This window comes from Pongo abelii, chromosome 1 (genome assembly GCF_028885655.2).
Source record: "Pongo abelii isolate AG06213 chromosome 1, NHGRI_mPonAbe1-v2.0_pri, whole genome shotgun sequence".
Classification (NCBI taxonomy): Eukaryota; Metazoa; Chordata; class Mammalia; order Primates; family Hominidae; genus Pongo; species Pongo abelii.
In genome coordinates this window covers 166890527-166909075 of record NC_071985.2, presented here as the reverse complement: position 1 = coordinate 166909075, position 18549 = coordinate 166890527, and the positions used below count along the sequence as shown (strand labels likewise).

General features: G+C 38.1%; 1 protein-coding gene and 1 long non-coding RNA gene across 4 annotated transcripts in view; one reads left to right on the top strand and one right to left on the bottom strand.

The window, feature by feature from the left end:
- Positions 1 to 18549, top strand: part of PDE4B (phosphodiesterase 4B) — a 597395-nt gene that overhangs the window by 429710 nt on the left and 149136 nt on the right. The window lies entirely within an intron of this gene.
- Positions 2725 to 3992, bottom strand: LOC129050694 (uncharacterized). The gene is made up of 2 exons (XR_008514407.1): positions 3697 to 3992; positions 2725 to 2963 (listed from the first exon to the last, which is right to left on the bottom strand). It is a non-coding gene; the product is annotated as an uncharacterized LOC129050694 (long non-coding RNA).

Sequence of the window (18549 nt, the reverse complement as noted above, 5' to 3'; positions counted from 1 at the left end):
GAGGTAAATGGAGAGTTAAAAGATTAGGATTTTATTTTTGTTTTCAGAGTAACTTGTTTATAGTCATGCTGTTTCTTTATCTATTACATTTTTAGTCTTCTAGTGTCATTATTTCTTACAAATCATATGTGAATTTATAATGAGGTTGTTATAATATTCATTAATTAAAACTCACTAGCAAGATTAAAGCCAATTTCTTAATGCAATTTATAGTGTTAATATTAAGATTTCAGAAACTGAACCCCAATTATTTACATAGATGATATTTTGATGTTGTAAATATTTGTGCGCCATGGGTCACTGGAGATATAAATTAATTTCCCATCAGTTAAGACCAGCAGTTTAAGGCAAATGAAAAACATTTTCAAAACAGAAATTTATTGTATTTTTAATAATAGCTCAACTTTATTGCTATCCTCGTTACTGGCAAGAATGTGAGAGACAAAATCAAATTTGGGTTTCTTTCTAAAATTTTTTAAAGTTACTGGGAAACATAGTCTGTTTAATTTCTCATATGATACACAAAGGGGAAAAAAACTATTCTAGGTTGTAGTCCCAGTCGTAATGGTGAGTCATTGGCTGCAGCAGTCATAATGATAGAGGATTCTATTTATTGCTGTTCTCTAAGCCTCACACAATGAAGCCAGGCAGAAATTATATAATTATTCCTCCTGGATGGATCTTCTCATTCGTTTGTAATTACAAAATACTCTTTGAGTACTTTTATATCCTGAAATTAAGTCTTCAGAATTGCAGAAAGAACCGTAAGGTTTGATCTCAGGCTTGTTTGTCCTCCTTATATTTTATTTTGCCAATTAATAGTGTAGCTTCCCAGGTGCTAAAATGTGACTTCTTTATCTTTTGTGTGGCTCAATTACTTAGACTAATTTTAAATAAATCCTAAGGGAAACCTCTTATTTTCACAATTACATGGTATATTTTTCCACTGCTTATAACTTCTTCCTGTATCAATTAAGTAGCTTACGTTGCTAAAGTTCCATGCTCTCTAGGTGTGCCTCCTTCAATATTTCCTGTCCTTTTCACCACTGCTCATAAATGGTTTCTAATCATTCTTATAATTGTACCTTCTTGGAGCCTTGAGAGACAGGCACAGGTTCTCTTACATAAGCTATTATTGATATTGGTTGCTTTTATTTTCCCTCCAACCCCCACTCCAGCTAACAACTGTTGAGTGCGTACCATGTGGCAAGCAATGGGAATACAGAGATTAATGAGCCCTCAAAGAATTCATGATTTACGTAGCACATACTTCTAGCTAACTGTTCTAGCTACACCAGCCAGTTCTAGAGAGGTACCCATGGAGGTTTTGGATATGTGCTTAACTCCTTGAAGATTCTTCTGGAATGATGCCTAAAGTAATTGTCAAGAGAAGCTATGCTAATCTTTCTCTTCAGAGTATTCCTATTTCTTTCTTAGTTATAAGTATGAAGAGTCTAAAATATGCTTTAACATAGTAAGCTTATTGTTATAACTGGAACCATGCAAAATCTTAATTTCCTATAATATAATTTCTTGCTCCTCCAAAGTCCTTCAAATATTAAATTGGACTTATTCTATATGTTGCTTAGTGGAAAGGTATCACAAATAAAAAGTGGACCACAATGAGTAGGTCAATTAAATAAATGTAGAAAATATATTGATTTATTAATTACAATATAATACTGTGCTAAATGCTTAGCTTGCATTATCTCATTTAATTCTTACCAAAACTCTTTGAGGTGATTATTGTATATACTCCCATTTACAGATGAAAAACTGAGGTTTAAGGAAAAGACGTGATGCCCAAATTTCTTAATGACTAAATGGCAGCAGACCAGGACTGTCTTGACTCCAAAGAACATGTTCTAATACTGTACAGCTTCAGACTCCTTCAAGAGAGCTGTGATGCTCAATAATATATGTCAGGATATGGAATACTTAGACTCATGCCAGACCATGTCATAAGCCTTAGACCTTTTTCATTTGTGTTTATAGATAGTGACCTTTTAGTGCAGTGACAATTTCTTACCACACAGCAATCTGCATGCAAGGAATTACTAATATCTGCTTTGCTCAGAAGGAAGCTTGTATGTACCATTAATTACGGCACCATTAATCCATTCAGTTATTTATTGAAACTATTATTTGTTGAGTTTCTGCTACATGCTGGGAAGTTTCATGTGTTATCTCCTTTAAGCACACTGTAAAAGACATGAGGATACCAATTTTCTATATCTGCAGCAATTTTCCCGGGGTTACGTAGCTCCTAACGGGATGTAGTGTCTTGGATTCAGACTCAGCTGTTTGTCTCCAAAGTCTATACCAAACTACCCTGCTAGTTTAGAGCTTAAGTTTACCAGAAATTTATGTCCCACCAGCATGTAATTTTTAAACCAACTCTGTTGAGGTATAATTTAAATAAATGAAATGCACATGTTTTAAGTGTGATACATTTGATAAGATTTGATTATGTATATACCCTTGTAGCTACCACCCCCACTCAAATTATACAACATTTCCATCACTCAGTAAATTGCTTTGTGCCCTTTTGCAGTCTCTCTTACTCCTTGCCCCAGGCTACCATTGATCTGATTGCCATCACTGTAGATTAGTTTTTCCAGTTCTAGAAGTTCATATAAAAGGAATAGTACAGTATATACTCTTTTTTGCCTGATTTTTTCACTTAATATAAAGTTTTGTGAGATTCATACATGTTGTTGCCTATTCAATAGTTCATTCTTTTTTATTACCAAATAATATTCCATTATATCACACATCACATTTGTTTTTCCATTTGTCTCCTGATGGGTATATGGTTGTTTCTAGTATGGGGTGATGTTGAATAAAGCTGCTGTGAGCATTCATATCCCAGTTTTATTGGCTCATCCACTATTGTCCAAAAGAATTTCTTGAACTCTGCATTTGTCCTGAAGGATTCTCTGATTGTTCTTCATACAAGAACTCTAGGAATATAACATGGAATCCAGCTAATTTCTGAAACTCATGTATTTAATTATACATTTACACAAACTGCCATATGCACTGAGATAAATCATCCTGATTGATGGGATTGTTTTTAGATTCAGTGATCTTTTATTTCTCATGCAAGTCATAGTCACCACTGTCAGTCAGCCTTCTCAGTTCCAAGCAACTGAAACCAGTGCTGGCTCCCTTAAAAAGTAGATGAATCTGGCCAGGCACAGTGGCTCACACCTGTAATCCCAGCACTTTGGGAGGTCGAGGCGGGCAGATCACGAGGTCAAGAGATTGAGACCAGCCTGACCAACATGGTGAAACTCCGTCTTTACTAAAAATACAAAAATTAGTTGGGCGTGGTAGCACGAGCCTGTAGTCCCAGCTACTCGGGAGGCTGAGGCAGGAGAATCACTTGAACCCGGGAAGCGTAGATTGCAGTGAGCTGAGATCGCACCACTGCACTCCAGCCTGGGTGACAGAGTGAGACTCCATCTCAAAAAAAAAAAAAAAAAAAAAGGAAAAAAAGAAAAGAAAGTAGATGAATCTATGAATGGGAGAGAAGGTAGTTCATACATACAATCACAGGAACCTATAGAACAAGGTTTGCCAAACAGGCAGGAGCAAGAAAAACTAGGCAGCTGCCGGGTCCACAGCCAAGGTCATATAAAAAAATCAATCTGTTGCAGACACTGCTGTCACAGCTGCTGACATTAGACTCACCATTTCTGCTCCTGATCATAAGACCATATTAGTTATGCATGACTCACTTTCCAGTACCTATTCCATTTTTTTTTTTTTTTTGCCTTCAGATGGTTGTGTCTAAGAAATTTCCAGAAGTCCTCGACCTGGGTGGGATGAGAGTAGTAGAACAAGAGTAGTGGGCAGCCTAGAGGTGTGGACCAAAAGCACTTGCCTTCTAATTATGACATCAGGGCTTGCTTAAGCAGTTCCTCCTGATGACAGAGCACAGCAGGGCAGGGTATGCCTGACTTTAAGGGTAAGAAGATAAGATGTACCATTCATAGACAGCCTTGCCACATGGTCACCTGAATTCCATGTGATATGAACAAAATATTACAAGGTTTATAGATTTAATCTCTCCTAATACTCAGACACTATCCAGGTGCAACTTCTTATTTGTATAAAAGACATGGCTTTCTCCAGGTAATCATATTATATGTTCCAAGTCTCTTCTCTCTCCTTAAATTCTGGATGAGTATTTCACACCTTTGCCTCTCTTTAAACTCTCAAAACCTATCCCCACTCTCAGCTGATGCTGCTTCTTTCTAATTTACTGGGTAAACAGAAGCAATAAGGACTTCCACAGACTCCCAGTTGATAGGATCTGCACTCAAATACTCTACTTTCCTGCCTATAGATTAATTATCTATGCTCCTATCTAAGGCAAATTAAATAAAAATGCTATATAATGGAGTAACTGATTTTGGTTTATTAATAATAAAATAACACTCTGCTAAGTTCTATGCGTGCATCATCTCATTTAATCCTCTCAGCATTTTCATGTGGGTGCTTTAATTAGCCCTGGTTTATAAATAAACTGTAGCTTAGGGGAGCGAAGTAACTTGTCTAATGTTCTACAACTAGTATTTGGCAGCAGACCAAGTTTGTGTAACTTTGAAAGCTTCAGAAAATTTTTAATCCCAACTTTGTGATGTTTTCGGTGTATCATAGAACATAGCATTGTTGGTCATCAGGTCTCTCATTCCAGTTTACCTGATAAGCCTTCAGCCTGCATCCCAGCTGGTGGATATTCTTACCCAGTGTGAAACCCAAACCTTTACACTTGATGAATCTAACCCTTGAGACCCTGAATGCATTTCACAAACAGAGATTTTTCTTGCTTTCTACCACCAGGCATGGAGTATCCAAAAGTACTCCAGCACATTCCTTGGATACCTCAATATTCTTCTCTGCCCTCTTTGTGTAGCAGCAACTATTTGCCACAGCCTATGAACAAACTTGGATGTGGAACCTTAGTCTCCTCTTCCAAGATATATCACACAAGGTTCAGCCACTGGGAAACTTTCTCTTCCCCATTGTCCTTCATGGCCAACTCTAGGTGACCTCCCCTATTTCATGTCACAGAATCTGCTTACAGTTGGTACCAAACCTTTCCATCCTCTTTCTCTCATAACCTAAGTAAAGGCCCAATTGGCCTGACCCTCCATTACTTTTCTGACATCCACTTTCCTTCTTACTCTTTTGTCTTTCTGTACATAGTCCTCCATACTTTTCTTCATGCCATGTCAGCCTTTGCTCTTGCTGTTATTCTGTCTGAAATGTCCCTCATCCCAATATCCACGTGGAAACTCCCTCCTCTTCTAGCATTTGCTTGAATCTCACATTCTCCAGGAGGCCTAGCTTTCCCTTCCTCTCTCACCAGAACTCCTGATCTACTCTACTCGTTTTACTTTTTTGTAAAAGTAAAAGCGCTTTTCACTTTCTAATATACTATATAATTTACTTACCATTTAAATTTTATTGTCTTTCCCCCCACCAGAATGTTAACTCCTCGATGTCATTTCTTTTGTGCCCACTGACAGTTCACAAGCACCTAGAAAAATCCTGGCCCATATTGGACTCTCATTAAACGTTCAATGAACTGACCCTAATCTTAGTGACCTCCATCATGATATACTCCCTGAGACCTGCTATAGACTCCATACAACCCCCTGACATGGCATCACAGGACAAGCACAATAACAAGGATAAAGTGGAATAGCTGCTTGTGCTGCAGCACAATACAGCAGCGAGACCTCTCTTCCTCTGGATCCCCCTCAAAGATAACAGCTGTTCAAGTCACCTGGCCAGTGAGTCCAAACAGCACACCATAATGTGGTATATACTGCCTCCAAAGTCTATGGAGGTCCACTCAAGTTTTGTTGCACCTCTTTCTCAGCGGTGGCTCAGTCAAGCCTTCTTTTCTTTTTCTTTTTTTTCCCCCCCAGTTAGGTTCTTCCCTTTATTTTGTCTCCAGAGACTCCATGATTAATTAGCCAATATTTCTATAGATATTCTTTCTTTATGTGTCATTAAGCTCTTAAAGGAAGATTCCTTTCTAAGGAAGCTGTAGGAATCTCCTGGAGATGATATTACAGTGGCATAATGTGAATAACTGTCTCAAGAAACAACCGAGGTACCTTGACTTTCTTCTTCTTTAGAGTGTTTTTGCTGCCTTCAGAGAGAATACCTTTTTAGGTATTTTCTTTCAGACATTAAGGTGAAAATTATTAGTCTTAAAATCCTTTTCAAGATTTACCTTAAGATGCCTATAAGTACAAAGAATATTTTTGGCGCCCAGACCTGATATCCAGGTGTTCCATGGAATATCTTGATATTCCTTGAAATACCTATGGCATTTCTGTCTTTATAGCAATGTAAACTAAGCACTATAATCACTGTTACTGCAAAATCGTAGGCTACATAGAGTCTCTTGAACTGCCTTAACACAGTTTCTGCATTTTTTTACTTTTAGGATTTCCTCTCTGAAACCTGAATATGTAAGCAATCACCAACTGTATATATTAAAGCCATTGTTTTTTCTACTTGATGGAGACCACATGTATGGCTGGATGACCCTGTGTTAAACTGCATTTGGACCATTGCTCTTCTACCATATATTTATTTTCACTTAGAATTTTAGATCGTTTGTGGATTTTGGCTCCAGTATAGATTTAGTGCTCTACTTTTTCATTCATGCAGTTTTTCATCACATTGCCCCTGAATGATTTTTTGGAAGTGGAAATATGATTACCTGATTATCTCATTCATAACTACATAAAATCTTTCTATGTTCTCCCATCACTTTGAGGAGAAAAATTTGAATTAATTAGCATGACCAAATGCTTCTTTATAATCTAGTACTGTTTATCTTTCCAAACTTTTCTGCCAGCCATACAGATGCCTACTGTAAAAAATAATATTTTTGTATCAAAAAGATGAGACATCAGGCCAAACATACCTGTGGCAAGACACACACTGTGATCTTGGGCATGTGACAATGAAAGCTAAGCAACATTCCATTTTTCTTAAGTGAAAAACTATCTTTGAATCTTGGTTCTTGAAATGTCTTCTAGTTCCAAAAGTGGAACAAGCATTTTCTACAGGAAACTGTACATCTGGGATTAGTACTATTTAGACTTTAAATGAAGAAAAGCCTCTGTTTAAGCAAAAGGAAAGATCAAAAGTATTCTCAGATCTTTTATTCATTCCTTACTTTCCCTTCTGGCATTTTTTTTCCCTGTAACTTTGAGAGATTTTTTGAAGAGGAAGAAGGCAGTAAGGTCACGATAAGGCACACACAAGGGAGTTGGAGGTGAATTCTTATTTTCTCAGCACTTGCTCTTGGTTAGGTATTGGGCTGAGAGATTGCACATATATTATTGCATCAATTCTATGATACACATTGCTTTTATATTTTAATATCTCAGAAGTATGTGTTGAAATCAATAGTATTTTAGATTTGATGAAATATGCCTTGCTTGATCTGAACACCAACTTTATTAACATATTTATTTATTTATTTATTTTAACATTAACTTTATTTTACAGATTAAGAATCTATAGATCAGAGAGATTATTTGCCGTGTGTCACAAGCGGCAGAACCAGAATTCAAGCAGAGGTCTGAATAACTCCAAAACCCATTAACAAATTATAGACATTACTTTAGATTTGGGATAAATACCTACTGTTTATTATGACAAATTCAGGATCCAAAATAATCTTGACTGGCCACAGCAGCCTGAGACAAACTAAATAAAACTGAAAGTGATCCTCTCTCATAACATGACCTTGTTGGAAGAAGTAAATAGCAATGAGAGAGTCAGGAATTAGACAGAAGTAAAACAGGTACTGGAGTGCAGTAGAGGTTAAAAAGTGAAGTGCAGTGGGTAAAGATGAGAGAAAAAAGTCTAGACTCTAGAAATAGGCAGTAGAAACTTGCTATGACAGGTGAGGGAAAGTTTAGTACGAGGTAATGGGGTGTTTTGACAGGCAGACAGAGCCCAGGAGGTGCAAAGCTCAGCACAGGAAGTACAAAAAGATGCAACAGAATGCCTCAGAAATCTCTCTCAACAGCTAGCAGGTCATAGGCAACAAGCCAATGGGAAGGTTTTAGCATTAGCCAATGCTAGCAAATATTTTCACTGTAGAAGCATATAGTTTTGAAAGTCAGTGAAGAACGTCATTTTTTCTAAGATGATTCATAGGTCAAAATCCTAGGCCTGGGAGATGCTAGAAGGTGATGAGAGAACCAGCAGTAACATAATGCCAAGATGTTAGATGTTAGATGTTGATGTTAGAACTCCTAGTTTGTAGCTATGCTATACTAGAAAAGGAAGAAGAGTGCTTCAGTAGCTCCTATGACTCCACAAGAGGGTTAACATACAATATTACAGAGGAGGGAGGAATTGTAAGCTGGCCATGTTACTGCTAGTCAAGTAACAATATCCTACCCTCAGCTGTACAACGGCTTATATTCCTTTGGGGATGGAAGAGCAATATGATGGATTCTTTCTGCAGGAGCCTTCAGAGACAGGGGATTAAGTCAAAGCTGAACATGCCCCCAGGTAAAGCAATGCTCCATCCACATGGAGGCCATGAATCAGAGAGAGGTCAGGGAGAACTCTTCTGGACCAATGAGTGGACAGTTACCTAAGTATATCTCTGCCTCCCCTATTCTTTCTGGAGTTAGGCCTTGAAAGGAGAGCTAAAGAGATGATACATCCCCAGACTCTGTCCCCATCTCACAAGGGGCTACACTGGGAGGATGAGTAAAAGAGCAAAGGCCAAATGTTGAGCCAGTGATGAGGGGAAGCTCATTTGGTATGAGATTGGAGTTTTAAAGTGGCATGGAATGTAGTTCCAAAACTGAAAGTGCTTGCAAAGTCATGGGATTTGCCTGGGATGTTATTCAAGTGTCACAGCAAAGGGAAACTCAAAAACCATGTGAGGTCTGATTTTATGTGTCAATTGACTGGACCACTGGGTGCCCAGATATTTGGTTGAACATTATTCTGGGTGTGTCGGTGAGGGTATTTCTGATTGAAATACCCTCTATTTTATTTTTTAAAATAAATAACATAATTATGTATATAATATAATATAAATAAATAATTTTTATTTTAAAATATCCTATCTATTTTAATTGATAGGTTAAGTAAAGCAGTTTGCCCTCCTCAATGTGCATGGGCCTCATTTCCTGTTGGTTCTGTTTCTCTGTAGAACTCCTGATGAATACAGTATATTTGAAGAAAGCAATTCAAAAAATAAAAAGTCTTTCTTACTTTATCCCCAACAGAGCTGAGATTTTGCAATAAACTGGTTACAGTTTTGTTATAAAGAGGTATTAGAGTACTCAGTTGTGAATGTTCAACTACACCTCTGAATTTCCTGCATCACTTTTGTGGACTCATTTTCAGTAGACCTAGCCAAACAGTCTTTAAATTAACATATTATATGTTACTTTTGACAAAAGCACATCATATTATTAGACAAAGCAATGCAATTTGGCCATGAGACTGCTCTCTTAAGACACCTCTGAAAGTGTCTCAAAGCATAGTCAGCTATTAGCTAGGAACAGAATTTCACATATTTACTTCCAAACTAGCCAGTGCTTGGTGTGCAAGAGAATAATGGAAAAGAGATGCAGAGACAACTCGTTTCAGGCACAGGCAAGGGGAGGCTGGTTGGAGAAGAAGGCAGTCTTAATAGCACAGTCATTAGTTTGCCAAATTCTTTTCTAGACTTGACTGTGACTCTCTGGGTAGTTTGTTATCAATTTCAGTCTCATTACCTATGCACAGCAAGGGAAACTGAGGACAAATCATGTCCCTAGACTTCAGCCTGTTATAAATTCCCCTGCATTTGAGATCAAATAAAGCCTCGAACTTAAATTACTCTCTTCTTACATCATCATGTCTGCTTCATTTGCTCCGAGTTTATTCTCCCAGCATAAAAAATAAGGAAGGTCATTAAGTACAAGAAGGGAAATGTAGTGGTTTGTAGTGGTGTCAGCTTACCCTCTCCAGATCCTCTCCCAAGTGTGTCATTAGCCTCAGATGAAGGCCATCTGAGGGTATTATACTTCGTCATTGTGTGTTTACCCCAGCATTGTAGCTGTCATTGGCTAGGCAAGAAAAAAGTACATCTGGCTGGGATTGTAAATGACACTTGATAAAGGTATTCACAGAAGTGTAGGCAAGGATATTGAGATGCCCAATGGCTAGCAACAGTGGGAAGTGGTCACTACTGCAGGCCTGAAGAAGCAGGAGGAAGAAACGATTAATGTGGCATAAAATGCTGCAGCCACAAGAGCTGCAGTGTCAAGCAGGAAGGAGCAAGAAGAGAGCTGCTCTGCCATCTTTCTCCTTCTGCCTGTTTGTCTCTTTTTGATGTCTCCTGTTGGCTGAACTCGACCAAAAGTCAAAGGGCAAAGGAACCCGTGGTCAGTCCCTTAGGTCACAAAGATGGAAAATGGATTGGAGGGTGGGGATAGGGAGAGGCAAATGGAGAATAATCAGCTCAGTTGTTTTGCATATTTGTATGATTTGTTTTATTATTTTTATTAGTTCTGTATTTAGTAAAATAAAATTTATTTCTCCATCAAGGCCCAGGTTCTGTTGCACAATTATTATTTATTATCTACTGACATTCCTGGTACTGCAACTGTACCTGGGATCTTTCAAACGATATTTCAATATATTATGGTTTAAGTTTAGGAAGAAGAGACACACACATACAAAAAGTGTGGCTGGAAAAGTAGTTTGAGGCCAGATCATTGAGAAATTTTACTGGCTGGTGAGAATTTTGATAGACAGTAAGAAGACATTGAAGGATGTTGAGAAAGGGAGTGCTTTACTTAGAAATGTGTTACAGAAAGATTAAGCTGACAACATTATAGCAGATGATTTGATGGAGGAGAAATTGAAGGCAGGGAAAACTGGGGAATCAGCATTAGCCTGGTAATTGATTATCCTTCCAACACCTCTGTAAAGCTGTTGGGTGCAAATTGTTAGTGGTTTACTATCTAGTGCATGGGAACTGCAGGAAGATTCAATGCCCTCCAAAATAGTAGCTTCTAACTACCAAATTAAGGACAAGGAGGAAGCTAGGTTATTCCCAAGTGATGTCGGCCGATATCTCAAATGCAGTGACAGAGAGGGCCTCATGTCATGAAGTCCAAGGACAGTGTCATTAGGGCAGGAATTTACTGGCCTCCATGAGTTGGAAATGAAAGTGGTCCCAGGTGTTCATTGTGAAACAAACCCCAAAGTTACACAGTCTCTTTCTAAACTGTTTGGAAAGTACAAAGAAGGGAGGTAGGGAGATGACTCTAGCCATGCTTTGGGCTCAGTGATTACTGCTGTTTCTACTGACAGCTCATCTCTCATGGAGATGAGCCATATCCTTAATGATCTCATTTCATTCTGTATTCCAAAAAGTTATACTCCTCCTAGATAATCAATCCTTTTCAATATCAGTGCTCACCAGCCACCCCCAGCCCAGAAGATGTTAATCTTTCCATGACCCCTCTGGGACCTCTTTCCCAGCCTTCAGAAATGCTGTGATCTTGGAAGAAATCTGCTGTTAGATCCTTGTACATATGTTATTCTACCACTAGACTACTGTTCTTGAGAGCAGAGATGATATTTATTCATTTTAGCACTCTTAACACTTATTACAAGGCCTAGCATTCAATAGAGTTTAATATATTTTGGTTGGATGGTTGCATCCAGCTACAGATGGATAGCTGTAGCTATCTTTAAAAGAACTAGAAATTCCATTCGACCCAGCCATCCCATTACTGGGTATATACCCAAAGGACTATAAATCATGCTGCTATAAAGACACATGCACACGTATGTTTATTGCGGCATTATTCACAATAGCAAAGACTTGGAACCAACCCAAATGTCCAACAATGATAGACTGGATTAAGAAAATGTGGCACGTATACACCGTGGAATACTATGCAGCCATAAAAAATGATGAGTTCATGTCCTCTGTAGGGACATGGATGAAATTGGAAATCATCATTCTCAGTAAACTATTGCAAGAACAAAAAACCAAACACCGCATATTCTGACTCATAGGTGGGAATTGAACAATGAGAACACATGGACACAGGAAGGGGAACATCACACTTTGGGGACTGTTGTGGGGTGGGGGGAGGGGGGAGGGATAGCATTGGGAGATATACCTAATGCTAGATGACGAGTTAGTGGGTGCAGCGCACCAGCATGGCACATGTATACATGTGTAACTTACCTGCACATTGTGCACATGTACCATAAAACCTAAAGTATAATAATAATAATAATAATAATAATAAAATAAAAAAAATCTGTTTTATTGGGTTTTAATTGTGGGATTTAATTATGTTTTGTTTATAGAAAAAATCATGTTCTCATCGCATTTACTAATCTGCATTATTTCTGCCAACAGTATTTGATAGCATCAGTGTTCCTGTCTTCTCAGTTTGAATAAATAAAGTCAAGTTACCTCTCACTTAGGGTATATAAATATGTAGGGGTCCCATTCTCACATGGTTCTACTATAGTGGAGAGCTTAGCCATGTATGGCTTCTCAAATATAGGCTCAATAAAGACAAGTAACTCAAAATTTTTCTAATATGATTTCTCCTGGAACATGGTGCAGTGGCAAGGGCAACATGATGGCAGGGGTTAGTGGCAGTACAGGTAGACATGTAATCATGATAATGTGAAGGTGGCATGTTTCTCATTCAGCTCTGTTGGCTGCTACTAAGAATTCATTGCTTTTACTTTGTGCCATAGAAGTTTCACAGAGGTTGAAACTTATTAGTAAATCATCACAGAGAGCAACTTTATAGTTGATACAAATCACCCTGCACATTACAGCATTTTCTTACATTATGGTTTCAGTTGTGAAGTTGTGCTATCTGTTTCCATTCTGCCTGTGGTGTTAGAGAACAAGTCATGGGAAAAGTTGAAATCCAAAGAAATGTGCAAAGCACAACATTATCCCTTCCTGTTGTTCCTGGTCTCTACCTTTGGATTCTGCACCATGTTTTTATGCTGAAAGGTGTTTTAATGATGGCTGGGTTGGGCAATGACATGTGAAGAGGTGTCACTTCACCTGGCCAACACAGAGTTCAAATTATCCAAATAAAACTACTAATTGGAATCTTCAGATCAAACACTGTCAAGGAGACTATTGTTGAGGAAGGATTCTGCATGACCTTTAAGAGAAACAAGATCAAAGGGTAGGGATGAAGATGAGCCACATCGTTAACAATAAAATTAGAGAGCAGGAACTCAGCAGGACTTGTAGTTACCACATCTGTAAGGGAGTTAGAAATGAAGCAGCAGAGACAACATACTGTGTACAATTCTGGAAATATTTATCATTTCTCTAGTTTATTATTTTTATGATTTCTTGACAGTTTTTCTATAGTGATTAGTATGACAATGTATAAAACTAGAAGGGCCTGCCAATTTACCCTCCAAGGCAACAAGGAATTAAGGGCTACAGGAAAATTTCCAAGAGCTGGAAAAAGCTACTTAATTACAGGACAAACTAAGTAAAAGGAAAGAAGAGGGGAGTTCAGGAAGTATTTGGAGGCTTGGAGGTGATCTGGGGCTGAGCAGCCAAAAAGTTCACAAGATTGGATATTTTACTTGCTATTGGGAAGGAGAAGAGAGGAGTAGCTGATAAGAAGAATGCTCTTTGATCCCCTCTACTTCAAAGCATTATGGATCTAGATTAATATTCAGTACTTCTTTATTCAGGTACTTTTCTTTAAGCTTCACCTCCCTTCCATTAGAGTGAGAAAACATTTTATAGTTTCTAAATTGTCTATTCATAAGTTCCAAGGGATAAAGTGGGAGACATTCAGGAGCCTGGTACATTAGCATCCTCTTAATGCAGTATGAAGTTGAGGGGCTTTTAATGTGGATATCAAAACTGATTATTGAAATTGCAAAGAAGCCTTGTATGCTGCTTGCAAGCTAAGATGGATGATGACAGTGCAGCCTTTTGCATTATAAATTAGAATGGCTGCTCCCTTTTTAAGTCATTGCTCTTTTAGGTTGCTAATTTATCTTTCTGTCTGTGATTTATCCTTCCTTGCTCACATTCTTAAACTGTTTTTCCCTCTGCTGCTATGTTTTAATAGCATAGACTTGGATTTACTGTGACTGATTTGGCAAATTTCAAGCTTTAGAAAGGTGCCTTAAAACTGTTGCTGAGAGCTTTCTGGAGATGGGTAATAACATTGATTGGAATTGATAGTCTCTTGAAGAAGAGAAGTTGAAAATGTTGCCAGGGCTCCAAGGAATGACATGAAGTTGATATCTTCATTTATTTGTCCAATCAAGACTTGGCTATTTCTGTCTAAAGTGGTAAACAGACATATTATTTTTACTGATATTAAAAGTAGCAGTAGCAATAACAATATTTATATAACATATATTAATATTTCAGTTAGGATTTTTGATTTCATACCACATAAATTATCTTCGATAAACTTAAACAAAGGAGAATTTATTGAAAAGATTTTGGGAGTGCCTACGATCATTGCAAACCTGGAGAGCCAGCGCTAGAAATAGACAAGAACCAAGGCAGCCCTAGACAGAAAAAGCAGGACCCTCCAGAGAGGCCTCCTAACCAAAACCAATGGAAAGTGGCCACCCTACTAGGATAAAGAGAAAGGATTTTTAGCCTCTTTGCCCTTTAGTTGGGATTTAAATTCCACAGATAGGGTATCTTGTTTGACCTACCTTGGATCACATGCAAGCCCCTTGTTTAGTTTGTGTAGACCCCCTAATTATTTATTATGTCAATAGACTTTATGTAATAGGAAAGACAATTGCTTAAGGGCATAGAGAGATATTGTTAAAAATGGGAATTGAATGCCCAGCAACCAAAAAAATAAGTCCATGGTACTTTACTTTTTATAAAAAAATGTAAAATATATTCAACTTAACCTTTTTAGCAACACTCTGAAATCTACAGGCAGTATTAAAACTGTGTTATAGATTAGGTAATTTAGGATTAAACATATCAGGTAAATTCTCCCAAATCACATAGTAATTCAGTGACAGAGTAATATTCAAAACCAAGTGTCCTCATTATATATTTTATGTTTTTCCTTGCTTTCCTTCCTATTCTTCAGGGTTTTGATACACAAACAGATAAGATCATTGAGGAACTTCAGTTCCAAAATATTTTCTCCTTTTATCCCTCTGGCCCTCCCACCCTCTGTCATCATTCCTTGTATCTTTCTTTGTTCCCTTTGGCTAATATTATTGAAAGCTTATTAAATTCTCTTCCCTTAATTAACTGAAAAGATGAACTTCAGGTACTGAGTGTATTGACACTTTTTTAATTTCCATGTCTGTATTAATTAGGATAAGTTTTGGCTGAATATGCTGGAAATCCTAAAATAACAGTTGTTTAAACAGAAAAAGGTCTATTCTTACACATAAAAGCCAAGGAAAGCCAGGTCTGGTGTGGTGGGTTCTGGGACATCATCAGTAACCCAGCCTCCTCTGTCTTTTTGTTCTACAATATTAGCTCTGGCTTCCAATTTCCAAGTCTTTTCATTAGTTATCACGACTGCTGGAGTGCTAGCCATCTGGCCAGATGCTCCAGATTGGAGTAAGGAAAAAAAGCAGAAAAGCAAATGAGGGTTTTCTCTCACTGTACGTGGTCTTCCTAAAACATCTTAGAAGTTCTTCCCAACAACTTCTGCTTATATTTCATTGGCCAGAACTTAATCACATGGCTACGCTAGTTCAAGGGTAAATGTAATTTCTCTTTCTGAACTAGGGTTTCTTGCCTTTAATGACAATATTTAATTCTTGGTATTGTTGTGAGGATTAAATGAGGTAATGTGTGTGCATATTCTAACAAAAGGGCTTGGTAAATAATAAGCACCTAGTAAAAGTTGATTCCTTTCTACTCTCTCCCTGAGGCCTAGCATTTAGGGCACCCATGCAGCCTCCAGTTGTTCATTTCCCTTTGCTTTTTGTGGAATCTTATGGTCTAAAGGAGAAGACAAAAGTTTTAAACTCAGTTAGGACTTCATCTAAATGTCAACAATTATGCTGACTAGCTGTGTAATCTTGAGCAAATTATTCAACCTCTCTGATCATTCGTTTCCTCATTGTTCAATGTGAATAATATTATAAAATCTATCTTGTGAATTGTTGTAAGTATGATATGATATATGTAAAAATATACTCCCAGCTTAGTTCCTGACATAAGAATAGATGCTCAAGAAATGTAAGTTGTTCCTCTAACCCTCTCTCCATCACAAAGATTTGCAGTCACTTATTAGTAAAAGCATTTCTCCTTGGGAAAAGAAAAATTGGCATCTTAATCGTTTTTCATTATTTTTTATAAAGAAGAATAAAGTAAAGGAATAATAAAGATAATTTAAATAGTTTTGTTTTTCTGCTTGTGAACTCAGAATACTTCAAATATGATAGTTCCTCATTATTATTTTTTAAGGAAACATTAACTCGAGCATATATCCGTTGAGTGTTCACTCAATGTGTGCCAGGTGTGTTCCAGATCATAGAAATTCAGCAATAAACAAAACCTGACAAGGTTTCTTTCTTTCCTGAAACATGTTTTAGAGGCACAAATAAATGAATACATAAATAATATAGTTTCAGGCAGTGATGCATGTGGTGAAGAAAAATGTACAGGAAAACGAGATAGAGAAGGATGGCCAGTGTCATGTCAGATAAGATTCTCAGAGAGAACACCCTCAAGGAGGTGATGTCTGAACTCCCTGCCCACCACAACAAACAGCCTACAGGACCTTAAGGAAAAGGCTATATTTGGGCTGATTACTCAGTTTCCCCGAGAGGCCATCGGAACTAGCTCCAACTTGCTTCATATTGAATTTTCCCTTAGTTATCGTCGGTAGTCCAAGCCTCCCATAATCATTTTAGCATTTTGCTCCATATGACTTGACACATTTCCTAAGATAAATGAATCTTCCCTAACCTTTCCACAGTGCCGCTGAAATTCTGAGTCTGGAAATCATGGAGATTTCCTCCATCCTTAGGCTCCTAGCTGATTGTTCCCTTTCCTTGCTCCAACTGACACCTGGCTCTCCCTTGGCCTCTGAGCTACACTTGCAGTGTTCTTTTTTAATTCCCCCGCCACCCCACCCCATATTCAATGCACTGCAGTACGTAGAGAAAGAGGAGGGCCCTCCGCTTAGAGATCATTTTATTCCCTACCTTTCTCAAGAAGCTTGCTTTGTTGAAGTGCATGCCATCAGACTATAACACCTGCTACCCTTCTTTGATGTAGTCAGCCACAAATTTCTGGATCACACCCTCAAATTCACTGAATATTGCAGCATCTGACTCACTCTTTGTCTCCATGACAAATGGTGGCATCATTTGTGATAAATTCTACATGCATGTAGATGATCCATTCAATACGCTGGTCTTATAGTTATTTGCTATCACTTTGAATAACCTTTTCTTCCACATCAACTAAGCCATCTCCTCTCCCATGTTTACCTTACACCTTTTAGTTTACCAGTAACTGAACTGTCTCCAAAATCTTGATGTCAAGCATTTCCACTTGATGCCTGACTCTTACTTCCCATCTTTCCAGCACATCTCTCTCTTTCCACTGCTTAGATTTCTACTCCATTACGACTTCCAACTCATAGACTCTGCCACTTCTCACTGCTCCACATTCCCTTCAACCCCTCTCACACACATTCTCCACTTCTTTCTTTGCCAAGCTTAAATTTAAGTATTTGTCATTAAAATTACTCCTTCCTAAACACACTTAGGTGCCCACCAAAATTCTGGGCAACATTTTGGAGCTGGTCAGATCAATTCTTGCCTACCCAGAATTGGCACAAGTGCGGCAAAAAATGGCTGGAGAAAAATAGTCAAGCAGCTGGGCACAGTGGCTCATGCGTGTAATCCCAGAAATTCGGGAGGCCACAGCAGGTGGATCATCTGAGGTCAGGAGTTCAAGACCAGCCTGGGAAACATGGTGAAACCCCGTCTCTACTAAAACTAAAAAAATTAGCTGGGCACAGTGGCGCTTGCCTGTAATCCCAGCTACTCGAGAGGCTGAGGCAGGAGAATCACTTGAGCCTGGGAGGCAGAGGTTGCAGTGAGCCAAGATTGTGCCATTGCACTCCATCCTGGCAACAGATCAAGACTCTGCCTCAATAATAATAATAATAATAATAATAATAATAATAATAATAATAGTCAAGCAAACAACTCAAGCTCATTCTAAGCTAATGACCACAAATCTCAGATGAGCTGTCAATGTTACTCTACAATTTTATTGCAAATTCTGGTCAAGTCACTCTCTCAGTGTCCAGAACAACTATTTTATGCCATCTCATCTCTACTTAAACCTCCAAAACTATGCCCATCTGTCTCATTCTTACTGAGAAAATAGAAGAAATCACAAGAGAGCTAATTTATCTGTCACAGAATCTACCAATGTGTTCTGCCTTTTCTTTGGACACAGTTCATGAACCACGTCCAGCATTTCCACTGTACTCTGGACACCAC